We start from the raw sequence: 27,780 nt of genomic DNA, 5'->3' as shown, positions 1-27,780 counted from the left end.
GAGTGAATGAGGAGATAAGGGGAAGGAGATCCCTCTTATACCCAATCCACATGCCTTCTCTAGCTGGTGGACTTGCACCTAGGAGAGGAAAAAACATTAATTAGTGCACAATCTGGTCCCAATTAAATGATAATCCAAAAATTAATTTTGCCACAATGAAATTTGCATTTTTAAATTGCCGGTTAGACCAAAATTGCAAAAATAAAATAAATAAAGCCTTGGAGATGCTAAACTTTTCATTTAATGACGATTTAGTAATTAATATATCATTAAAAATCGGATTTGGCAAGCCAAAATCGATTTTTTCAATTTTAAATTACTAATTTTTAAAAATATTTTAAAATCTTCAAGGCAGATTTAATCCATTTAATGCAATTTTTTGCAATATAATCTAAATCGATTTTGCTATGCAATTTTAAATTTAAATTTTAACAAAAATAAAATCATTTCTCTAGAGTCTAAAATCGATTTTCCAATTTGATTTCACAATCACAAAATTAATTTTCTTCACCGAAAAAAATCAAGATTTTCCAAAAAAACCAAATCTAACAAAAATTTCATTTTTTGAAAATTACTCAAGTTTATACAATTATATCCAAATTTTCAAAAAAAATAAAAAAATCATCAAAGTACAAAATTCACAATTTTATCTTCTCTTTGAAATTTGTTAAGCTTAAAGATAAAATTGGTCGTTCCAGAAAATCAAGCTTAAAACCAGGTGAAAAATAAACCTAAACCTTTCTCTCTCCGGGCCTGAAGGCATCCAAGAAGTAAAATTTTCTAAGATTAGAAATTTTTGGACAACTTCAAAAAATTTTGCAAAGGCAATCAAGAAAAGGGGGTCCCCAAAATTTTGGGGCAATGATGTGAAAACCTCACAAGTGTCTACTTTCATGCTTTACAATTGCAACTTCTTACTCAGTGTGAATTGTCAATACCAAGCTATTTTATCCAACAATGTCCTGCTTTGTTTTCAGTGCTTACTCAATTTCATGCTTCAATTCCTTCAGTAATTACACGAAATTGAAATATCATCGAGTGGTGAATGTAGTTGCTATCAATGACAACATACCATGCATAAACAAGTAACTCTTGCCAAAAATCTCCCCCTTTGACGTTGATGACGACACTTAATGAAAATGCCTAAGTGTCCATCCAAAAGTACCAAGTATCATAAAAAATTTCCAAAATCCAGAAACTCCCCCTATGGTAAACATCTTGTAAACATCTTTCCAACTATATCATTTTTCACACATTTCTCCTCCTTTGACATCAATGGCAAAGGTGCGGACAAAAGCCAAAATCTTCTAGCAAAATCCTATACAGTTTGCATACATACAAGTTATGATAGCATACATAGAAAAAATCGATAATATTTGAAAAATTGCCTTTAAAGTGAACAAATCAACATCCCAAGTTTTCTTCAGACCATCCAAAGTTTGAATCTGCACACATATTGCATAAATTAATTCCTCAACATGAGTGATATCTAGGAGGGAAGGGGGTGGAAATTTACTTAGCCTCTTTACTTCCAACAAACTCCTTTGCAGAATATCTAATGTGGTGGCAGTTCACTTAGCCTCTTTGCTTCTTTCAAACTCTTTTGCAGAATATCTAACTTAGAAACTATAAGACTCCTTAAGTCAGAAAACCTTTCAAGCATTCTCTTCCATATTAGGATAATTGATAATCGTCTATTATTAGTTAATGTTAATCTATTGTATATATTTAGTTAGCTTTATTTAACTGTAGCTTTTTCAGCTTTCTTTCAGCTAGAATAAGATGTTTCTATTCTTTACGATCATTTCCCAAAGAAACATTGATCCATTCTTTTGCATATAATGACCTCTCAATCTCTGTTAATAATAAGCAAGAATTTTACCAATTACTTCGTAATATGGTATCAGAGCCAATACTTCAATTTTTTTCGAAAATTTTATAATTTCTTTCAAAATTATCTGCTGTAAAATTTTGAAATTATTTCCGAGTTTTTCTTCTACAACCCGTGTAGGGTTTTTGTCTTGAGAAATTATTTCGGAATGCCGTTTAGGGTTTTGTTTTTTGAGGAAATCATCTATGCATACTTAGATCCTTGGGTTTTTTTAGCACATCAAGTTTCTTAGCAAATCGTGGCATTCAAACCTTGGAAAAGCTCATGTTTTTGCTTTGCAACTTGATTTTTTTTGAGGTCACGGGTTTGCCTTTTTTTAGGGTGAAATCACGGTTCGTTTTGCCAACATTTCATTTCCTTTACCGTCTTAGGAAAAAATGCCCCTATTTTGAACAAAATCGGATAGTTCTTTTGCCTGCGACCACCATTTCTTTGCTGTTTTTGACCTCCATGGCCATTGACCAAATTTTTTGCTCGAAACCCTAGTTTTTTTAGCTCGAAAAATTATCTTGATTTCAGATTTTTGGTGGGTTTTTCAAGAGCTCAACTGGGTTGTCAGATTTGTCTAGGTGTCTCGATTTTTGAGCCAACGGATCCATAAAACGACAACATATTCCTTTTTGGGTTTTTCAAGCTCTCTTTTGGGTCACTCCAATTTTTTTGTGTCTTCTGTTTTTTGCCTCGAAGAATGTGCCTTCACAGATTTTCACATTTTTTCATTGAAAAAGTTGCCATAGCATCTCTGACAAGCATTTTGCTCTAGCGCAACTCCAGATTCAATGGTTGAAATTATGGCACTTGGAAGCAACAGATCATTGCAATTTTTGAATATCGGAACATTGATCAACTTGTTTTGGGTGTTACAAAGCATCCGACTGCTCTTGGTCTTGATCAAGATACATGGGATTTGAATAATCGAGAGGCGGTCATGCTTCTCAAATTATCCGTAGCTAATGATCAGCTCTCTCAGACTCCTTCCGACATGACAACTGCCGAGATATGGGCACATCTCAAAGGCCTTCATGAGACTTCTGACAAATGCAGAGCTTTCTTCTTGAAGAACACTCTGTTTTCTATTATCATGGATGAGTGAACCTCGCTCCAGGCTCACCTGAATAGGATTTAAGAAATCTTTGATTAGTTGCTTGCCATCGGTCGCAAGATGGAGGAAGAGGACATTGTGGTTATCACCCTTCAAAGTTTACCAAAGTCCTATGAGCATTTGATCGACTCTCAACATCATGTCTTTTGGTGTTGATCTGAAGTTCATTGATCTCTGCACTCTTCTGCTTCAACAAGATTGGTGGAAACAACAGTTTGGTAGCAGCTCCAACTCCACCTCTACAAAGCAAGTCTTGGCTGCTAAATCCTTTCAGAAGGATAAAGGCAAGGTTCAACAGTTGTCTCAGCGGAAGTCTTTCGCTCCAGCTTCAAATGGCTCCCAGAAGAAAAACATTCAATGCAACTATTGCCACAAGTTTGGGCACATGAAGGTTGAATGTCGGAAACGCTTAGCTGTCCAATCTAAGCAATTAGGTCCATAGCCCGAAGCGAACAGTGCAGAGCACACTGAGCATGCAGAATTTGCCTTTTTACGCCTTCATGGCTAAAAGACCTACAGATCATGTGAAGTTGTCTACTTGGTACATTGATTCAAGTGCCTCTCGTCATTTCACTCACTGTAGAGACTGGTTTACTGACTATCGGCCTTATTCATATTCTATTATTTTTGGTGGTGGAGAAGAGTACACTATTGTCAGCAAAGGCAACATTCAGATTCAATCTGCTGGGAGGAATCTCATTTTCCTCGATGTGTACTACGTTCCAAGGATGGAACTAAATCTACTCTTGGTCAGTCAGTGACTGCGACTTTTTGCACACTTGGATGTCCGTTTCAGTTCACATTAGTGCACCATCATTGATCGGGCAACTCAGTCTACTGTTGAAGTGGGTCTTGAGGATCATGGTCTTTTCAGATTTATTAATTCTGGTGATTCTCGGGACTTAGCTATGGCTGCTCAGCGGTCTTCTGTTAGCACACTTTGGTATCTACGACATGGGCAATTAAATGTGCATTATCTCTCACAGCTTGCTTGGGATGAGCTTTTTTTTGGATTGCCAGAGATTCAGACTCAACAGCTTGGAGTTTATGGTGCATTCCAGGTTGGGAAGTAACATTGCACACCTTTCACTAGTGGCATTTTATGGCGAGCTTCTTAGGTACTTAAGCTTGTTCATACCGATGTCTGTGGTCCTTTGGCCACTCCTTTTGTTCTTCGGTCTAGGTATTTTCTGTTGTTTGTTGATTATTTCAGTAGAAAAATGTGGGTGTATTTCCTTAAAAAGAAATCAGATGCATTTCATGTATTTCAAAAGTTTAAACTTTTAGTTGAAAAAGAGTTTGGGAAATCTATTATTAGTCTTAGATCAGACAATGGGGGAGGGGGGATTTTGTTCTAATGCTTTCTCTAGCTTCTCGGATACTAATGGCATCAAACGCCAGTTAACAACACTCCACACACCACAATAGAATAGTGTAGTTGAATGCCGTAATAGAACAATCATTGAGATGGCTTGATCCATGCTCGAACACAGACATGTTTCGAAGAAGCAGTTAACATTGCAGTTTATTTGTTGAACTAGTCACCCACTGTGGCTGTCAAAGGTAAAACTTCGGAAGAGGCCTGGTCAGGTCGCAAGCCCAGAATCAGTCATCTGAAGGTTTTTGGCTCCCTTGCCTTTGTTTGGATCCCTAATGGGTGACGCATTGAGTTGGATGTCAAGAGTTAGAAACTCATGCTTACTACATACAATAGTCTTCAAAAAGCCTATTGCTTGATCGAGGTTGAGACATCTCATCTCATCTAGAATCGTGATGTAGTCTTTGATGAACAATGAGGACCTTTCATGTCTATTTCTTCGGTTCTTGGTCCAACAGACCAGCCATGAAGGCTTATGATTTGAGAGTTAGGCTTCCATTAGGTCCATCTGATGGGAGGGCTCCAGTAGCTCCTCTAGCTTCAGTTATAATAGTGATCCCTATACAGACAACTCCAACTTCTCCTGCAGGATCACCTCGCTTTGTAGATGCTTCACTTGAGTTTGATCCAGATTCTTGTGATGAAGAACCTGATCACCAAGCATCTCATGATACTTATGTTGGTCATTCTCCTCTTTGGCCTAAGTGGTGGGCTAAGACGCTGATCTTAGTGACGATGAGCTCATTGATGGGAGAACTGCTCGGAAGCAAACCTACAGAGTCTGTCAACTTTGTTCTCATGGCCAACATTCACAGTTTGTTTGAATCTCAGACATACTTTGAGGCTAAAGGAATGCCAGAGTGGGAATAGACCATGACATCTGAACACTAGAGCTTGCTGAAGAATAACACTTGGGTCCTTTTTGATCTTCCACTAGGGAAGAAACCCATTGGCTGCAAATGGGCTTACAAAATCAAATACAAATTTGATGGTACTTTGGATAAGTAAAAAGCTCGTTTAGTTGCAAAGGGATTTTCTCAGCATCAGGGTATTGATTATGAGGAGACCTTTGCTCCTACTGCAAAGATGAGCACCATCAGATAAGTACTAGCCATGGCAACACAATTTGGTTGGAAGGTCCATCATATGGACGTCAAGAGTGATTTCCTGAATGATGATCTCCATGAAGAGGTCTACATGATGCAGCCTCTTGGTTTCAAGGTTGTTGGTAAAGACCACTAGGTTCTTAGATTGGTAAAAGCTCTCTATGGCTTGAAGCAGGCCCCTCGGGAATGGTACATCAAAATTGATAAGTACCTCAGTGATAAAGAGGAGTTCTTCAGACTCAAATCTATACATCAAGACTACTGACAGTAACATCATCCTTCTGGTTATTTATGTGGATGATTTGATCATAACTGACAGTTCGACATCTTTGATTCAGGCAATCAAACAAAATCTATGCGAGTCTTTTGATATGGCTGACCTTGGGCTCATGCATTATTACCTAGGTGTTGAGGTTCGGCAATAGTCTTATGGTATATTCATCTCTTAGTCCAAATACGCTAGGGCCCTATTAGACAAATTTCGTATGCAGGATTGCAAGCCTGCATCTACACATATGGAGAAAGGTCTCATGTTATCCGCAAAGTTTGATGATACTACATGCATGCAACTAGTAGGCAGCCTCATCTACCTCTTTGCTACTAGGCCTCATATGAGCTTCACAATCAGCTATATCTCACTCTTTATGACAGCTCCTAAGGCTGATCATTGGATGACAAAAAAACGTCTGCTTTGTTATGTGAAGGGCACTTCAGATTATGGACTTTTGTATCTTGAAGTTTTAATTCTAGACTCAGTGGATTCACAGACTCAGATTGGGCAAGTTTTGGCAAGGATAAAAAGTCAACTTCTGGATATGTGTTTAGTTTGGGATCCGGTGTAGTCACATGGACCAGTAAGAAGCAGTAGGCAATTTCTCTCTCCTCTACAAAGGTCAAATATAGAGGGATTATCAAGGCATGATGTGAAGCTATTATGCTTCGTCGAGTGCTTGGGGATATGCAGATGTCACTAGTAGGACCGACTACTTTGTTTGTTGATAACAGAGGCGTTATCAAGTTAGCCTGAAATCTAGTCTTCCATGAAAGAACCAAGCATGTGGATGTTCACTGTCAGTACATACGACAGTCGGAAGACGGGACAATAGATTTGTAGTATGCTCCTACCACAGATTAGACTATAGACATTCTCACCAAGCCTCTTGGTCTTGATAAGTTTGTCAAATTCAGAGGACAACTTGGTGTTATAGATAGATTAACCATTAAGAGAGGGTATTACAATAATAGATAATTGTCTATTATTAGTTAATGGTAATCTATTGTATATATTTAGTCAGCTTTAGTTAGCGGTAGCTTTTTTAACTTTCTTTCAGCTAGAATAGAATGTTTCTATTCTTTACGATCGTTACCTAAGGAAACATCATTCCATTCTTTTGTATATAATGATCTCTCGGTCTTTGTTAATAATAAGCAAGTATTTTACCAATTACTTTGTAATATTCCATTCATCCTTGACTTTTGGTCTTGTTATTAATGTTGACAACTTCACCCATCTAATCAAAAACAAATCCCTTTGATAAATTGAAGTGCTTTTTTAATATGATAGTGCTTCCTGACTTTCTTTAAGGATTTTATCAATATCAGAAATCTTATGAACTGGATCTATACACATTCTAAGCTTGTTTCCTTCCTCAATAACTTCTTTTAATTGATTTATTCTAGTATTCAAAGAAATTCTATCTTTTGTAATTAAATAACATATGTGGAAAAATCTATTTGAAACAATTTTCTTTTGAACTTTATCCTTTGCAATCTTCTGTAATGTTTCAAAGTGAGTCTCGAAGTTCTTTAGAAGTACTTCTAACTAATTAAGAACAACAATACGTTAACTAACTCAGAGATTTGGCATTACCTTGCCAAGCACATGAAATGCTCTAGAAAGAAGCCTGCTTCCTTTCTCACTTTTGCTCAATGGTTTTGCCTTAGCTTTGGCATGAGCCAAAATTGCAACTTTCATCAACTTATCTTCTTCCATACTTTCTGCATCAATTGGTCCTTGCAAATCTGACAATTTAAATGTATCAAAATAATCTCTTTCTAGTAATGATTGAGTCTTACCAAAAGATGTATCAATCTATGTTCAAATGTGCTCTGATTACTTTGGTTTCTCCCATTTGCCCTTTCTAATGGAAGCTTATGCTTGCTTTTCCTTCAGTTTTGCCCTTGCATTTGTCTGCTCAACTTCTTTCTCAGCAGCTCCTTTGTTAGCCTCGATCTCCTTGTGCTTAGGTAGATGCTCATTCTTAAGATAGCAAAGTGTCAAATGAAGTTATAACGTGCCCTTTTATCCTCAATTAATTAGATACCCTCATTAAATGACTTTTGGGCCCTAGCTTTCAAAATGGTTATACAACCATTGAATCATATTCTGGCCGTGATCTATTATATAATCATGCAATCATTTGTGGCTCTGAACATAGATGATAAATAACATTCTCTAGCTCATGTAACCATCATATCTTCTATTGATACAACTTTCAAAGTAAAAACCATTTTCTGATGAAAAGTCCCCCATAGACCCTATGACCTAATTAGCCAATTATGAGGGATATACACTAGACGTTGGTGCAATCTGTCCAAATGCATCAATTTGCTCTTCATCACCTAAGTCTTGTTAATCTCCTTTCTAACCTCATTAGTATCAAATGCTTTACTTTTACTGTCATTCTTTGCATTGTTCTTCACGATTGAACCATCCTTTCTCATTGCAATATTGTTATTTCTGTAATCCTTAGCTATATGTCCGCAATTATTGCATTTATAACAAATAACATTCTGATTTAAAGCAATTGAAGTGACCAAAGTTGTTGCATTTAAAGCATGTAGGGTTATTTCATTTGCCTTAGGTCTAACATCAGATTTGCATTCATTAGATTCATGTGCATACTGCCAATATGTGAAGTAATATTCAAAAAGTGATGTATGTATATTGCTTCTGCATTCTCTAGCCCTGTGATCAAACTTGTTGCATGTGAAAAATCTAAAACCTTTTACCAATATCTTCAACAATATCCAACATGTAATGAAAAATAAAGCATAGAAACAAACCAAATAAAACATCGACATGTGCAACATAAGGAACGACAAGTATTTAATGTGGAAAACCTGTGGTTAGAGGGAAAAACCATAGTGGGAATTAGTACCTATAAAACTCACTATTGCAGTAATTAGTTTGCCTTGTAAGGAGCATTACATCCACTTGCTTGAGGGCACATTCGATTAAGAGTATCTATTGCTTGGTTAAAAGCTATTACAAAGACCTGTTAGGATCTACCCGGTTAAGGGATTTGAAAACTTTTCAGAGTCACCTTGTTAGAGGATTTGTTTTCTAGACCTAATTTGATCCTTGCTCACCCTGTTAGGAGTCATTTGGTTAAGGGATTTAGCTTACCAATTTGTTAGAATCAACAAGTGAAAGTGATATGATAATAGCACTCCATTGCTTGATCGATCCGATGCACTTTTGCTGAATTGCTCTACTCCAAATTGCTTTCACAACACTTATTGCATTTCTGCTCTAACACCTTAAAGCATCACAATCTGCTGCAACATTAACAATATTACCACAAATTAAACTTACAGCTTGTAAGAATTTGGTATAGCTCTGATACCATGTAAAAATTTGCCTTAGGGCAAAATGACGTGAAGATCAAGAAGCTCAAGAACAAAACACAATATGCACCAAACGATGTATGATCATAATAACAATATGAGAATGAATTGATGTCTGAATCTTTGGATATTAGATCATTCAATAATTGATGTACATGTACACTAGAAGTGCCTGTATATAAAGGCCTCTAAAATGAATAGGAGCTCAGTTAGCAATATGATAAGCCTCACAACTAAGCACATGTCTACTGTAATGAGCCTTGCTCAAAACTGATCACAAACTGCCCTCATTTGCTACTTGTAATTTTGTCAAACAGTTCATGTGCAACCTTGTGACTTGCTGAAATATTATGCTTTCTTTCACCTTTTAATATATTCAGATAAAATACTAAGAAAATATGATACATCTACAGCCAAGACATTTTTACAAACACTTGGCTTACAAACACAAGATTTGAATACAAAACTATTATTTGTAACAACTACTAATTCTCCACATCCAATACAGTGAATGCTTAAATCTGATACAGACAGCCACTTTCAGCAAATGTACACAGCAGTAATTCTGGACTTATTTCAGTCAATAATAGGCATGGTAACAAAAGGTAAATACCAGTTTATGATGTCCAACTGTGATTCTGTGGTAACAACAGATTATAATTGTAGAATAAAAGATTTCTGATGATATTTAGAAGCTACAACAGATCAGAAATAAGCTACAGAATGCCTGAAACAAAGCGCCCATAACATGATCAAACTGGTGTTCAACCTTGCATTCATTATGATTAGTAATAATGGCACTAATTCGATAGTATGATATCCTTAGAACTTACACAGCAATCATTGAACATTTACCAAATTGATTACAAGTCTGAAACGAATTGAAGTAAGCAAACAGAGTGCGTTGAGAACCTGATTTAATCCGCTAGGATTGGAGAATAACACCCAGAACTCCAATGCAGGTCAGAAAAGAGACTTTACATGGGAAAGAGTGAAACTCAAGCATTTCATTATAGCGATTTTACTATTCACGAGTTACTGTAGTGCGGCACTATTCACGCGGGTACTGTTCACGCGAGTACTGTAGCAACGGATGAAAAAACTTGCAATCTGCTCTTAAACCCTTGAATAATTTGTTGATAATCTCTCCCAACAAGAATGATATAATTCCATGTGCCAAAGAAGGATGATTCACAACCAGCTATAAATGTTCTTCAGCAATAAACTTCAAACCCTTGTAGAAAACTTCACCAATTTGCACAAATGAAAGAACTGAAGTATTCTTTCCCACAACTGCAATAATTCAGGTGTTATTTCACACCATCAAAATTGCTATCAATGGGAGTTTTCATTCCCAAAGACAAATTGATTATTTGCAGACCACTTGGCTCCACAAATATTCAAGGAGAAGTCATCAATCATCAACATCAAATCTGCCTCCCGATAGTGAGACCTCAAGGGTCTATATAAGCTTTTTTCCTCTAGAGGTTGGCCTCAATAAAATAATAATATTTTTTTTTTCTTTTTTGACTTTTAGAAGATTCCAATATTTTTAATTGTTGCACTTTATAAAATATTAAAATATTATATTATTAATAAAGTGCATCTCAAGATCAAATTATAAAATAAGGTTTCCATAAATAGAAACAATAATGATATATGATGGAAAACCTTACTTCAACCAAAAACTGAGCCAAGTAATCACACCATGCCTCATTAGCCTACGAGAGCCGTTAATAAGCTAATCCTGCGAATATGTCATTGTCAATTAGAAGGGGACATTACATCTACCAAGAGTGGATTATCCTCCATTGAGCACAAAAGTTTGTGCGATGATGAGAGGATAAGCTAACATAGGTGTGTCACGTAAAAAGATGTTGTAGACAACATGTGCTTAATTAGAGTGCGATCAATTGTGTTGTCCACATAACAACTCAGTTGATTATGCAAACTCCTATGTTGTAGACACCATGTGCTAAATTAGAGTTGCTAACTCTTGTGTTGTCAACATGACAACTCACATGAGTACCCATACTCCTAGGTGTCTAACTAATAAATAATAAAATAATACATTAACCTAAGTAAACTTAAGTAAAGTGTAAATAAAAATTAATTATCTACACTAACACCCCCCCTTAAGTGCAACTTAGGGGAATGCACTTAAGCTCACAATAGCTATGATGAAAATGCATGATGGGTCCCGGCTACTAGGCCATGTTAGGTACCCATGTACAAATGCAATGTTCTACGTACAATGCTATGAAATGCAATGCAATGAAATCTTTCTGAAAACGGGGAAAGAGGGAAAACCTCATGAGAAAAACCCTCCCCCCAAAAGAGAGATAATTACAATAAAGAAAGATGCATGTATGGATGGAGTAATCAAGACCCCCCCATTATGACATACATCATGCATATACAATAGAGAATCCCTCCATGAAATCCCCCCCTTAATGAAGGATCTCTTGATGATGAGTGCCTGAAGACAAAAGAGAATCCAATGCCTAAAAACAACATTTTTCCCTTTAGGAAGAATATACACCAAGTATAGGTGCAAGTATGCTTCCCATTGTGGATAGGAAGATGGAAGAGGGATCCATGTATAGTATGTGGTGGATGCTGCCTTTGAAGTCTGCTCGTATGTCGACAAGTCCTTGAGGAATGTAGATGCCACAAACCAATCTGGTGGATGCTGAAAAGAAGGTGGCAAACAAGGTAGCATGTCCATGTATGAAAGTGAATCAACCTCCAAAGACAATGAAGCATCTTGATAGGAAGATATGGGAAGAGAAGCAATGCAGCCTCCCTTCAATGATGAATGCACACCCATGAAAGAAGCTCTTGATGATTGAAGAAGTTGCACCATGAAAGCTAAATAATGTTCCTCCTTGTAGGTAGAAATGGTGCCATAGGTGTAGTAGAGAATGCTCCCCAACTAGTAGGAAGAATCCTCAGAAGATACGATGTCTGAGGAAACTGGAATACAATCTCCAAAGATTGATATGTCTCCTCTGAAGTAAAAGAATCCTTTTCAAACTGCTATAAATAAGTGTCCTCAATCATGTCAATCTTGAAAGAAAGCTCAAGTGGTTGAGGGTCAGAGTGTTCCCTCTCAACAAGTTAAGAAGAAGTCTCCTCAACAAAGAGAAGATGGATGTCATCAATGATGTCTCCCACATCTTCAATGTAAGACTCCACAAACAACACTGCAATGTCTAGAAGGAGGCCATCCCATGAAATTGAAATAGGAAGACATGTTGTTTCCTGTTGCATTGAATCAGGAGCATCTGTGGCTGGAATTGGATCGGTAGAAGCAATAGGAGCATCAAGAGGTAGGATCTCAACTGGAGTTGGAATAACTGGAGTGACTAGAGGTAGAACGTCCTCTGGAAATGGAGGTACTGTTGGATCTCCATATGCTTTCGAAAGAGCCATCCAAAGATCATAAGGTTCAGTGATCTTTGCAAGGACATCAAAGCATTCACGATTGATACTGAAAAAAATGGCTGACACAATTATTCTGATAGGTGTTGGATCAGTGTAAGAGGACAATTCTTTGGAATATAGAAAAGTAAATGCTCCCTTATGCTCTCATAGATGATCAATCATCAAGGCACTCCATTTGTGATAGTTCCTCTTTGTCAACCTTGGTCTTAAACCAAACTGACATTTGTGACAAAACTCCATGAGATCAATAAAAGTATGCACCCCCCCAAAAGGCAAAAATAACAAATGAATCCCCCCCAATATATGATTTGGCACTTTATGCTTAATGCGATTACAATAGTCACTTGCCAATTTAGGCCTTAGTGAACTTCTAATTTTGCTGTTTACAACCTCCTCTTGGAGTTCAAATCTGGTACTAAGCACTAGAGCTCAGATGTACAACAATTTTGAAGCTTGATCAAAGCAATGCAATGCAAAAAACGACCTATTTTTGAAAGTGGTATTTCTGTCCACACAAGCCTATAATTTGATTGCAGATGTGGAAAGTAGACGAAAAATTATGCACTTGCAAAAAAAAGAACTTGATTATGCATCTAGATGAGCTTGTAATGAGCATTTGAATTTGCAAAATGCATGATTGGACATGTACAGTCGGCAAAAATTGAATTTTCTCACAGATCCGTGCACCAAAACTAGAAAATAATTGCACTGTTGAAAAATTCAAGAAATTTTAGCCAAAATAAAAAACTTGCACCTAATTTGGAGTCCGAATGACTGAGATATGGCCTCTCGAAATTAGACTGTCAAATCAAAATTGCATATGGTGAGGGGTCTGCTCAGTAAATTGCGAGGTTAAGTTTGCGTCCAAACGGCCATCGCGGCAGTGTAATTTGGCCTGCTGGTGATGGTCAAATGACTGTCAAATTTAAGACATTGTTTGGATGGCGTTAGCGAAAAAAAGAGCCCCTGGGTGATGTGGCAATATAGATGATGACGTCAACAGGTTGTACGGTTGACGTGGCTGATGACTGGGATTGTACGGGGGCTAACGTGTATCTGACATGTTAGCTAAGTTGTCAGATGACGTGTCTTCGCGGGTTGACTATATAGAGGACGTATCAGGTATGGAGGACACCACGTGTTAGATGATGGGGCTCTGCGTGGTGGCTTCAGAATGGTTGGCTTTATCGGCGGACGTGGCGGGGTTGACGGTGGGTTTGAAGCTATCGTTGACGAGAAGAACAGACAACGACTGGTGAGAAGTTTAGTGACCAGCGGCGTTGAGGAGTTCGGTGGCTGGTGGGAAAGTTGAAGCCGGTGGGAGCTTTAATCGTTAGCGGGTGGGGGTTTTAATCCCACATCCGCGGTGTTGAAGCAAACATTCTTATTTAAAACTATGTGGCCACGAGAGGTAAAGTGGCTTGGTGAGCTGCCGGTTTGTATGTCGTGGAATGAAATGTAGTGCCCTTTGCCGATATGTTGTGTGGTTGGTTGTTATTAGGAATATGCCGCTGGTTAGAGGGAATATTTCAAAGAATAGTCTACAGGCGCCGGGATTTGACCACCCGGTTAGCCTATAAAAAAAACCTTCTCTACAGGCTTGATGGCCAAATTTTTCGAAAATACATATTTGAAAAATCCGAAAAAACATACTTGTAGAGACACAAATTAATAAATACAGATCTGAAAATCAAATGCACAGATCTGGAAAGATCATACCAATTTCGCAAATTGGGTTGTCGGGTGCCGATTTGCAAAACTTTTTTGCCTCAAATTTGATTATAGCCTAGGGTAGGCAAATTTATAGTTAGAATTCACCGAATCTACACTCTAGACGCAATGGTGAGGCCCGTTTTGGCTCTAGATGCTCCCAATAGCTGCAAATTCTTTGGATCTGAATTGGGGTCCTCCGAGAGGTGAAGCAAAAAATGGTCTCTAATGGCTATGAAATGATGCTCCTATGGCTTTGATACCATGTAAGAATTTGGTATAGCTCTATTACCGTGTAAGAATTTGCATTAGGGCAAAATGATGCCAAGATCAAGAAGCTCAAGAACAAAGCACAATATGGACCAAACGATGTATGATCATAATAACAATATGAGAATGAATTGATGTTTGAATCTTTGCATATCAAATCATTCAATAATTGATGTACATGTACACTAGAAGTGCCTGTATATAAAGGCCTCTAGAATGATTAGGAGTTAGCAAAATGATGTCGACCCAACACAACTCAGTAGGAAAAGAATCGATCCTTTGACTTTGACACTACCAAATTACCAATTCAACACAATTAACCTTGTCGGCAAATTGTTCTAATTGCTTGCAGTGGTTCAACTCATCAAATCAATGTTTGTACTTCACTCTGACTGATGTGATTCAAAACATAGACTGATATGACTAAGATGATTCATTCCATATCAATTGCACACTCTGATACATTAAACTCCTCATTGCACATCACAAATACCAGAATTAGCTATCTAGTCATTGGGTACAATGAACACAATTCTGATTGTTTAGTCCATTCTTCTGCCAGTATGGCCCATCCATCAACTGTAGAACACTTTTTTTACCAATAGGGTGACAATACTACAGTGATAATGCATGATGCCAACAAACTCTTTGCACTTAATCATTATGCTAACAATCTCTCCTTTTGGCATCGATGGTGACACTGAAAAATTGACTAATCCTAAACAAAAGTTCTCCCACTTAGTTGATACAAACATGACTGACCACTAACTCCCCCTTTGGATATCATGCAATTTTGCATTGACCATTACTATCTACTTCCCCTTTGACAACAATGACAAAAATATGTAAAATGTTACAAAATGCCAAAAGTGATTACAAATATGCGCTTAGATTCTCTTGAAAACATTTGTGAAATTGGTCTTCAACACTTGAAGGTCATTCTCCCAGTCCTTAAATAGATTTTCTAGTATGACAAGCTAACCTCGTAGCAAATATGCTCACTCTTTTAATATATCAACTAGACACATATCCGATAAAGAAAGCATTACCTTGACTTCCTTTATATCTTTTTGTAACAAGTCCATCTTGGGAATCAAGTTTCTTTGCAAGTCTAGCAATGTTGCAATTCTGTTCTCTTGCTCATTATTATATGTCTTCAACTTATCATTTACAATTCCTATTGATAGATCAAAAGAATGGCTTATCGGGTCAAAACTAGCTACCAACTTTTTCAATTCTTCTTTTGTCTTTGCTCTCTTCTTTTCAAGATCTTGAACAAATTTTGAAAAGTCAAATATGGTAGCAAGTAATTTTCCACCTTCCTGCAATGCCTTCTTAACTTGTTTTACACCTACTGTCAAAGTAACTTAGTCTAATGTAATGGATTGAACCAACTTTCCTGTGCTTTTCTAATTAGTCCTTTTGGACTTAATACACAGTTGCATCCTCTGAACTCTGCATTCTCACTTGCAACATATACCAATTTGCCCAATTGTGCAATTGGTGTAGCACTTTCATCACAATCAATCTCTAACGTCAAATTTTATATCACAGCTCTAACTGATTGGATCACTTGAGTCTTCTTCTTCTGTGCCTTTATTATTATCTTCTTTTCCTTAGATTGCATAGTTGTGGCAATCCCCATTAGCTCATTTGGGATCAAAGTATTCGCATCAATAGGCCCTTGGATGGTCTGCATGTCTTCGTCATCATCTTCATCAACACTCTTCTTAAGAGAGGTTAAGATATGCACTATTGTTTCTTGCTCCTTATTCACAAGACCTTTCTCTACTTGTTCTTACTTTTCCTTCTCACTTTCCAATAGCACATCCTTTTTGTGTGATTGCTTAGTCTCGTGCTTATCTTCTTCGGTAACATCTATTACTGATACCTTTAGTTGCTTCCCAATAAACACATTTCTTCTAGTATTATCAACCATCAATTCCTCTATTACTTGATTAAATTCCGGTCATTTTCGATACTTTCATTTGTTCCTCGAGAGCATTAAGGATAGGCATATAATCAATTGTAACCTATACGCCTCCTATCTTCTATCCCTTGTCTGTATGTGTGATCTCTAGATTCTTTGGTTCCAATTCATCATCAACTAAATGGACTTCTTTCTCAAGCTCCACCAGTCCCTACTCTCATCTTGGACTGATTGAGATTTACCATTCAACAACATTGCCGATCTTTGTTGGCTTTGAATACCGGTCTGGTCTTACCAAGAATCTCCTAGATCTCCTCTTTTGACAATTTCGGGTGTAATTGCACTAAGGTATATTCAATAAGGTCTTTGTCTTTGCTTAAGTGTGGTCTTCCATCTAGATTCTAGCTTGTAATACAAAGACATAGGGATTTGACCTTGCAATTCAATCAGAGCTTTACTTAATTTGTTCATAGTGAAGACTACAACATCTTCAATTAGCTTTTTCTCATCCTTATTGAACTTGTCATAATATTTCTTGACATATACCAAAACAACCTATTTTCTAATTTTATTTACAATCTTTTCAATTTCAACAAACTTACTCCTATCTTGTGGTACAATATTCATGGTAGGTGCACTGACTACCTTAGACTTCTTTCCGGTGGCCTTCATCTCCTTCTACCCTTCATTTGATTATGTTCCTTACCCACTCTTAACAACATCCTTTTCTCTTTCTTTGTCTTTTCGATTGCCTTGATTGATTTAATGGCCATCTTGGCCCTATAATGTTCAGGCTTATCAACCTTAGTGACCATCTTTTCTCTTTATTGACAACTTCTCAGGTGGAGTAATTTTCTCTATTTCTTTCGATTGTGCTTCTTGTTTTCTTGGTGGTTGGAGCTCCATCTATTGTTCAAGAGAACACTTCAACTTCTTCATTACTTCGTACAACAACTGATGTCCCAACTTGCTGTGCTTGATACTTTGTTCTTTAGTAAATCCGTTCTTTATGGAAAATTGTTCCACTTCTTTCTTGATTTTCTTTTCAACTACCAGTTGATTTAATTGGTTGAACACTTCTATATCCTTTTCATCAAACGTTAGTTTCAGAACACTTGGATCTCTTGGCTTAGGTAGCAGATCCTCTACATACATTGTCAATAGCTTGCTTCAACCTCATAACCCTTATGCATAACTTGTGATGTTCTTGGCTTTATTGATTCCATGAGGCAAATGTCAGTACCAACCATGAAACATATTGTGTTCTTGTCATTCTCATCTATTTCCTATGGAATTCTCTATCCGTGATGCATCTCTTTCTAAAAACTCTTAAATAGCCCCACACATATTAGTGAAGTTTTTTTCCGAGCATTCTAGTGCAATTTTTTATCTGTACCACTATCAGTGTGTCCCTTGACCATGTGATACTTCCAACACCTAGAAATAAATTCATAAAATGAAAGAACAAACACACGAGTCCTCAACTATATTTGAATGTTTGTCGTTTATCCTTCTTGATCTTCTCAATATTGAGATAGAATTGCTCCCACATAACTTCACAAAGATTAAAATTTACGTTCTCCTTTACCATTTGGTAGGCAATGAGAATTGATGTGGCTGGAATACTATTCATTCTACGGGAATGATGGACTTTATAACCTATTACCATTGGTGTAAACTTCACTACATGATCAACAATGTCGTTCACCATCATTGCCCTTTTGTCCCACCTTGATTTGGTCAACTAGATGATCTCATCTTGCTGGACATTTCTTGGCACTAGTACTTCACTGGTAGCACAAAAATTAGTTATTGCATGTATGACCTTCTTGTAGGGAAAATCCAACCACATGAACTGATCATGAACATGACTTAGAATATATCTCACTTGTTCACCTTCAAAATTCTTTAGTAAATATATCGCATCTGAGAAACCCTTATCTGCAATAACCTTGTGCTCTTGTTTCAGTGCCATATTATCAGACAACTCCTTATATTAGTCAAAAATCATTATTGCCCCCCCAATTTTTCCAATTTGCAACGGATATAGGTGCTTGCATCCTCAACACGCATCACTTCGTAGGGTACGCTAGATAGGACACTTGTTGGATCGAGACCTTTGTCGAATTAAATGGGTGTTTCTCCAACTTCGGTCGAGGTCTCCTAGTTACATCAACAACAGCGGGTGTAGCCATAGCTAAAATAATAGATCTAAGTCTCGAGATCTGATAAATACCTTTGAAATTGCAAAACTAGGGTTCTCATTGAGTAAACTTTAACACTGCTTGCTACTATTCACCAAATCAACAAGTGCTTCTTCCGGTCACTTAGATCACCTTAAATCATTCAGTCGATTACTTCTATTGCTTTTGGATTGCTCTTCGAATGCGTGAATGAAAAATGAAGCTCAAAACACCTTTTGATCTACTTTCACAGACTAACATTGAATGCATTGCAGATTGCGCATAATGATGCACTTCTTAACACCTAAGATTTTACTTCCAGTAAAGTAAAACCTCATGCAATCCAATAAAACTTCTGAACATATATCCAAACACCATTATGCATCTAAATATGTAGATAGATCTTATCTCACATTCCTCTAGAGGGTCTGGAAATCGATTTGACAATACTTTCTCCTAAGCTATTGCGGGTTTAGTTTGCTGATGAGTTCTCCATACATGATGGAGATACATATCCTTTTGATGGTTTTCCCTCATCCTCTTTCACCTACACTTGGTTCATTTGGTTTCTTGTCTCTTCCATTGTAGCAATCTTCTTGCCTTTCTCATCAATTTCCTTGTTAATTGGTTGGCTTTCATTATTGTTCCTTGAACTGTAGAACCATGCAATGTGCCCAATCTTATGGCAACGAAAACTTGCCATCCCAATAGCTCTCCAAGGTCACAATTTTTTTATGTTAGTCTTCATTTTGCAGTTAATGGCCATGTGACCATAGTTGTGGCAATGTGAACATGTAACATCTGCGCCAATTCTCTTTAAGGACTTTGCCAGTTCGCAAATGATCCTTGATTAATCACTCTTGTCCTGCATTTATTTGTTGTATGTCCATACTTATTGCAATTATAACAATGACCAGTAAAAACATTAGGTCTATTTTTGCAAACCTTAGCAATATGTCCCATCTCATGACACATAGAGCATGTAGGAGTTCGAGGGCTATTCTTGCATACTTTAGTAGTATGTCCTGTGACAATTCAAACAAACAAGTTTGTTGGTTTTCTTGCCAAGACTTCTCTTGGGTAACTGTAGTGGGGACTTTGCATCTTGCTTGATCTTCTGGGATCTAGAAGATTCTCCAAATTCATAACCGGTATAGCTAAATCATATGTCTCCCCTTGCATTCTTTTACTCTTGATTTGCTCACCAAGCTTTGCAGAACTCCCATTGAATTTCTTCAATAGGTCATTTACAACCTTCAGTTGTCTTTGCAGCCTCTTATTCTCCTTTTAGCATTTCAAATGTATTTCAACCACCATCCATTCCTTAACGAGGTTGAGCTTAGTGAGTAAATTTGTTTCAACAACCATTCTTTTCCTTAATGAGGCTTTTTGATGTGATTTGAACAATTAATTTTATTAAATCTGCTTGGATGACCTCATAAACAATATGAATTCACTCCAATTTTGGTGATACTTATTGTTGATTGTCTTTGAAATGAATCCTATAGCGGGTCGGAATCCCGATCCTCAGGAATTTCATATTGAGTGATTTTTAGAGTGTATGGAGTGTCAAGAATCAAGTGTTGGGATTTTTGACAATGTAAGATTTGATTTTTAAGGTTCATTTAGATTTCTTTGCTGATACTATGGATCGAATATCAAGTGTTTATCCTGAATTTGCAAGGGAAATTAGGTCAGAGTTTATAGCATTGTTTGTATAAGCTTGCTTATCTAGGTTGGAAATAAAGTACACATTTGGGATTTCCACTACATGCACGCTGGAAATTTAAGGTTTGTTTGACAAGCTTGCTTAATTTGGGAAGAGATGAGGAGATTGTTGAATCTTTTGGCTCAAAGGAGGTTGGACTTCCTTGGGTAGGAATTTTTAGGGAAATCAACCTAGATATGTACAAAGTTCTTGACTTTCTACATGGAAGAGATTGAATTTTCACCTTGTGCTTTGATCATTCATATTACATGCTGATTAAATTTCTTACCCTTTTCAAGGCAAATGCTTTGTGCTTGGTTCGAAATTTATCTAGCATTAGGAATTTTATAAAACCAGAGGTCAGATTTTAACCTTGTGTTAGGATTTCTATTGCTCAAATAGACTGCAAATATATCTTTTTTTAGGAATTTGTATCAAACCCAGCTCAGAAGCGAGACTTTGCTTAGGAATTCCACTTGATGCTAGGCAAGATTATGATGATTGGTGAGAATTTGCTTTGCTCAAATTGGTGCAAAAATCAACACTTGTTGGGCCAACCTTGTTTGCTTTGGTTGGAAATTTTTAAAGTGTTGTGACAAAAACATGGGAATCAGGTCAAAACCCCCTAAGTGTTTGAATTGCTCTTACAAAGGAGGTTGAAATTCATCTTGGAGTAAAACTCCTTGATTGCCCTTTGAGTTGCACTCTCAAATTCCTTTCGTTAGTCTAATCTCAATGTTGCACAAGGACAAGTCAAGACCTTGATAGAGAATCTCATGCTCTTGAGGACAACTTGACTAAGATTAAGAAAATTCTCCATCTTGCTCGGATTTTGTTTTGATCCTTTAACTTCCTTACTGTCTTGAATATCCTAAGTTGTAAACTAGGAGTTGGTTTGCATCTTTACATGGCCAAAGTTTCAAACCTGATCAACACTCGAGACTTCAAAAAATGCTCCCAAACTAAGACCAATCTAACTGCTAATCTAACAAGCGATAAAGGGGGTCCATATTTGCAACATTTGGTGACTCCATTGTGGAAATATTCTTGAACTTCAAGGAAAAATCTTTCTTGGAACTTAGAATCTTTGATCAATTCACTTTCACCTGTCAAGTAACTAGGATGCATACACAAAATGAAAGGAAAAATGTAAATTAAGCTAGAAGCCTTCATCTTCGATTGCCTAAATGTGGAAATGTATTTATTTTTGCTCAACAAGGCCATTGAAATCTCCGTAAGATCCATCATAGATAACAATGTAAGTTATCCATACTTTAAAAGCATCTTGGACATTACCTTGCTGCCAATCAGGTGTCCATAGTCCCAACGAGGTTATCACTGTAATTTCCACATTCGTCTTCAATAGTGGTATGCATGAGATGTATGCTTATTATGTAGGATGAAGGTGTTTTCTAACATATTACTTATGCAAATTGTAATCTTTCTAGATTCTTAATTAATTTTAATTTTATTTATTCACGTCAAGAAACAATCAAACATGGTAGGTTAGGAAAGGAGTGCAAGGGGAAAAATGTTATGAGGTCCTCTTTTGAGTATAACACCTCATGACAATGATTTATTGTCTCACAAGGCCAAGAGGGTGCAAGGAGTGCTCCAATGTTGGGCTTAGAAAGGAAGGATGCTCGAGACACCGTATTGTAATTTCCTTAAGGCTATACTTTAGTTGATCATTATGCTAAAAGACATTAATTATGAGGAGGCTTAGGGTGGCAATGGAAGAGGGGATTGGTTATGAAATTTTCACTAAGTACACTCTCTTATATACATGGTAGGAGCCATAGAATGGCCAAAAAGGGATGATATCCATTCTTGAGTTTTGGGTAGACGATTGTAGATAGCTATGTAATTCCTCACTAGGTGCACCCACCATATTGATAGCAAGAGCCACATGATCATGATGTCCCCATCTTTGTTACATCAATAAAGTATTACAATTTTGTGAAATCTTTGGGAGAGTCAAAATTGTTAAAGTATATCAAGAATTAATTTGCAATCAATGTGAAAGTTAAGATTTATCGAACTTGGCTATTTAGATGAGGAAACATTAATAACAAACAAGAATTATGAAGACTCATACATAGATTGCAAGTCATGCTTAGCAGACTCCTAATGAAGTTTATCACGAGTCACCAAGCAACCCATATTAATTGGTAATGCTGTATCATGATTGAACACAATCAGAGGGAGGAAAGAGAAAGTCAATGCCAATGTTCAAGAAGGGAAGCAAACTATTAATGCCAACATTATCGAACTACTATTTTCCCTCGACAATGAAACACTTAGATATATTGAGGCGATGACATAATGATGGTGAAATCCGAGCAAACAATATAGTTGGAGGCGGAATGATTGCGTGGACAACAATCACCGTAATAACAAAGAATGATGATATCAAATCCAATTATTACTAGAATTGAATAAAGTGATACCAATTGCAATATCGATTACACAATCACGTCAAATTCTTGATTTTTTTTCTGAGTCAACTCAACAACTGCTATAAATTCAATTTGAGGTAATAAGATTCAATAAACATACCTTAATCATAGAAACAATAATAAATAGTAAGATTTTGCCTAAGCAATGAGTGCAATGGAAAGATCTAGAAGCTCAATAGGTAACACAAACAAGAGAGACAAAATGATATGATCAAATGATAATGGATGTACACATCATAGATGCACTTGAATATGTAGGTAGGGCATGATAACAAGGAGTTATGCAAGTGATAACTTGTCAAGTAGACAAGGTGTAATCACATGTCCACCAAAGGTGAGCCATCCTTCATTTTACAACAAAGTATGTGCAACAATGAGAAGATGATAATGTGATGAGCACACAAAAGGTGGATCTCACAAATATAGAGGTGTGAGATAACAACTAACTTCATCTCAAGTGTATTTCTTCAACACCATGTTCTGAAATGAAGTGAAAACTTCTCTATGTCTACATGACAACTTTTATGCAAATCCATTATCCTAAGTAATCTTAAGTGTAATTAGTAATATTTAATTATAGCAACATAAAAAACATGTTTAATTAGTGATTAAGAAGACTTCAATTTGAGATAAGAAGAGTGCAAGTTATATGATAACAGTGACTAGTTGGAAATATAATTATTATGATACTAGTGAGAAAGATTTACTCATTAAGTAATGTGATTACCCACAGTGATTAGGAGGGCTATTAACCAATGATAGTGAATACGTGCAAGCAGTAATGGAAGGGAGACATTGATAAATACCCATGAAACACGACTCTTAAGAAGTAACTTATCATTCCATTGGTGAAAGATATAAAAACACAATCAATCTATCTACATGCTTCAAGAATGATGACATAGGAATACATTTCATCAACTCTCAGAAAAGGAATTAAATCATATTTAATATCCTGCAAGTATATTGTAACAGCAAGTGGCTTGCTGTAACTGTTCTATGTATCAATACTGATTTATAAAATATTATATCAGAATAATATTATAAATAAGGGCTCAATATATGGTCATATATATGTATGTATGTATGTGTATGTGTATGTGTATGTGTATGTGTATGTGTATATATATATATATATATATATGCATATATATGCTAAGTCACAAGGTTAGAGTTCGAGTTCAAAGACTATGAAGTTCGGATGAAATTCGACAAGTCAAAAAAATCCAAAAAAATTCGACATTAAATTCAGCCAATATGATTTAAAAAATATATAAGCTATTTATTGTTATGTGTTGTAATAATTGATGAATAATATAAAATAGTATAAGCTATTTATTATTATATGTTCTAATAAATTATAAATAATATAAAATAATATAATTATTGACGTGTTTATAAATATATGCTATTTATTGTATAAGAATATAAAATAATATAGACAAATTTTAATTTTTGATAAATAATATAAAACTAATAACAATAATTTAATTAATAATAATGATAATAATTAAATTAATAATAAAAAACATAGAATAATAAAAATTTAAAACTAATAACTAAACCTAAAATTAAATAATCTTTAAATGTTAAACATAGATTAATAAAAATTTAAAACTATTAGCGAGACCTAATCTTTAAATAAACTCGAAATATTATAAATCAATGTAGTAATGCCCCAAAATGCCAACGGAGAGGAATTGAAGCGAGTTTCCTGGAGACGTCATTCGCAGGATATGTAGGAGCGGGAGATTTTGTTGCAAATGTTGTTTGCAAGGCATTCATTGGACACTAAAAGAAGGGTTTACAACGAATTTAGGGAATTCAAGAGACGTTGCAAGCAGACATAATTCTTAGGGTTTGTAGAAGAATTTGTAACCCATGACCTTGTTGAAAACATATTGATACAAGTATGAATATGTGTTTCAATCATTGTTTTGTCACTGATGTCAAACTTGCTACTTGCTGGTAAGACAATTGCTTATATGATTTGAGTACTATCATTTATTTGATTGATGAAGTGGATTTGATTAAATTAGGTAACAAGAACACTTAGAGGGAAGGTTGAGTTATAATATGGAAAAGGAGTACAAGGATCAGTTAAGACAGTGATATTATGGTACATTGATAATCTACTTAAGGTTGCAAAGGATGGATACACTGATTAAGTTGAGAAGAACAAGTTAAATGAAGTTTGTCTACCAAGCTTAACAATCGACACAGTAGGTGCCGAGCAAAGTTAGTGTAAGTCGAGTAGAAAATTAGTTGGAGCCGAGCAAAGTCAATTTCAGTGTAAGCCGAGTGATACAGTGTAAGCCGAGTAAAGTTTAGTTGATGTCGAGCACCTGTAAACTTTTGTTCGTGCCGAGTGATTTGATAGTGAATGTCGAGCAATGCAGTATGTGCCAAGCATCAAAAGCAAGTTAATGTCAAGTGTCAGCATTATGAAAAAGATCGAGAATTTGATGAATATGAGCTGACAAATTTGATTTCTTGGATTGCGTGAATCTTGTGGAAGATAAGCTTGATGAGCTTGTGGCATAGAATTCATGGTGAACTGTTTTGAGGCAAATTCAAAGAAGATTGAAGGAGAAATTTCTAGAAGGGAATGAAATGAAATGATGGGTAGATTCATTGAATCCTACCTAATCTAACCTAATTCTAAAATGGACGATGGAGGATGAATGACAAAAGATCTTAATTTTCTATTTATAGAGATGGCTGGTCAGAAGCAAAGGTTGTCATATGTGAGAACCTAAGGAAGACAAGGAGTTTAGAGTATTGCTTCATTTAGTGACCTAAGAGAAGAGACTACATTGGCAAGCAAAGCAAGAAGGCTTAAGGGTATGGATGCTTGAAGGGTGAACAAGCTATTAGAGTTGAAGTGTGTGAAAGCCAAGCAAAATGGAGCACTGAAAACAAAGATCTGTAATCTACAAGTGTGTTGTAAGTTGTTATTAGATCAAGCCTTATTGTTATTTTCTAATCATTGTACCAGTCTAGGGTAAATCCTTTGGATTAAGGTTGACCTGAATGATCTAAAGTCCTCTAACAAGGTTCACTCCTAACAGGGTGATTGAAATCCTTTAAACAGGTCACATTTAACAATGTGCATTGTAACCTTTAACAGGGTTGGCCTTTCACAGGGCATCACTTTAGAAGAGTGAGAATGAGTAGCATGTTACTGGTGGTTTTTCCCAAATTGGGTTTCCATGTTAAATCATTGTGTCAAATTTGTTATTGAATTTGTTATGTTTCATGTTTACATTTCTGCAAAGTTGTTTTGACAGTATCCTACAAGTTTAAGTGATTGTATGACCTAATGGATGCATGCATGATGAAAATGTTTTATGGATATGGGTTCACTAAATTGTGAAAAGTTTTAATTGTACATCTGGACCTTGGATAATAGATTCACCCCCGTCTTAGTTATTTTATAGAATTCCAACTGATTTTACAAGCTATACATGGAATACTTGCATTCATTTTTCAGAAACGACAACTGTTGACTAGCCAATGAATGTAAGACGAATTTTTACGGAATTTGAACTTGGAGCTAAAATGTTACATCCCAATTTTTGTCCTAAAATTTTAAACTGATTATAGCCGTTGAACCAAGTTATTTCTTTAAGTTCATGTGAAATTGAATTAGTTTATTATAGCAGTTGTTATATCATGTTAGTTATAACCATTGCTTAATCTTTCATGTTCATGTGAAATTGAATTAGTTTATTATAACCGTTGTTATAACATGTCAGATATAGCCGTTGCTTATGCCTTCATGCTCATGTGAAATTGAATTAGTTAATTATAGCCGTTGAATCGATTTAATTATCATATGAAATTGAGTTAGTTAATTCTAGCCGTTGTATTAATTTATTCATGATCATGTGAAATGGAGTCAGTTAATTGTAGCCATTGTACTTATATGATGAATAAGTCAGTCATTATGATATTGATGAAAATCTTAACGGTCATTTGATGATTTTAATTAACAATTTATAAATCTTGAATTGATTGTTACATCCCAAATTTTGACCTAGCTTGAAATATAGACATTGGTTCACATGAAGTTGGTTGGCAGTTTAATTTCATATAATTTGGTGAGATGGTAAGATGGTTGTTATGATTATTTAAGATTGTATAATTTATAATTTAATCACAGAGAAATTCCTTGCAGGGAGCATGTTGAAGGGTGGAAGCATTGTCAGAAAAGAATTAGGTAGGGCATCACCATCATTGGATAGACAGGTAGAAGACCTAGCGATTTGAAACATGACACATCTCTGGAACTGCATGTGTTGTTAATAATTAATTTAATTTAAATTAATTAAGTTTAAATATAATCGTATTCTTAAAGGATTTTAAATTATCTTTTGCCGTATTATTTTTTTTTTAATAATAGTTTATATATGTGCATTTGAATATAAAAATGTTTTGGCATCTTTATATTTTAATAATTTAATGATGTTTTAAAGTACTTATAAGATTTTAATAATTTTCGAATTATAATAATATTTTAGTTATTTTCACTTTCCAACTCTATTATTTCTAATTTAATATTCTTTAATGATAATATTTAGCATAATTCATCGATTTAAACATTTGCAATTTGAGTTTGATCTTTTCAACTTCTCCTTGAGGTATTCAAACGACATCTTGTAACGACAAGGAAGCTGTAAGGTCAACTCAGAGATGTTATATGTTAGCTTTGTCATATCCGACACCCGTGCTCGTTTCCAAATTTCCTTTGTTTTACCTTCCCTTCTGAATACATCCCTGCCCTACTACGGTGCTAATAGCACCCGTTTGTATTTATTATTTTGCATTCTGACCCAAGAGCAGCCGTATATAGTTCAGAAGGAGATGACTGGAAATGAGAGAAGGCACTTCGACTGTAGAACCGTGGGTGTGTCCCGTAAGGAGACATGCTTATTTCCTTCCATTCTTACCATGCGTAACAGAA

The 27,780-nt window shown here is 35.9% G+C and overlaps 1 protein-coding gene across 7 annotated transcripts in view; it reads left to right on the top strand.

Annotated features, from left to right (window-relative positions):
- The window catches only part of LOC149560339 (putative phosphopantothenoylcysteine decarboxylase), a 122,392-nt gene that overhangs the window by 40,016 nt on the left and 54,596 nt on the right, over positions 1-27,780 (top strand). For 2 of the 7 annotated variants that reach the window (XM_089824623.1, XM_089824625.1), the window contains exon 2: positions 26,995-27,036. The exons of 3 other annotated variants lie outside the window; for them this stretch is intronic. The gene's annotated coding sequence lies outside the window, so the exon portion shown is untranslated. Of the gene's footprint in view, positions 1-26,994; positions 27,066-27,780 lie in introns of all 7 variants that reach the window. 2 more of the 7 variants (XM_089824626.1, XM_089824627.1) reach the window with 1 other exon arrangement.

Source organism: Cupressus sempervirens, chromosome 4 (assembly GCF_028749045.1).
Source record: "Cupressus sempervirens isolate cs-2001-9-10 chromosome 4, ASM2874904v1, whole genome shotgun sequence".
Classification (NCBI taxonomy): Eukaryota; Viridiplantae; Streptophyta; class Pinopsida; order Cupressales; family Cupressaceae; genus Cupressus; species Cupressus sempervirens.
This window is presented reverse-complemented; position numbering and strand designations above follow the sequence as displayed.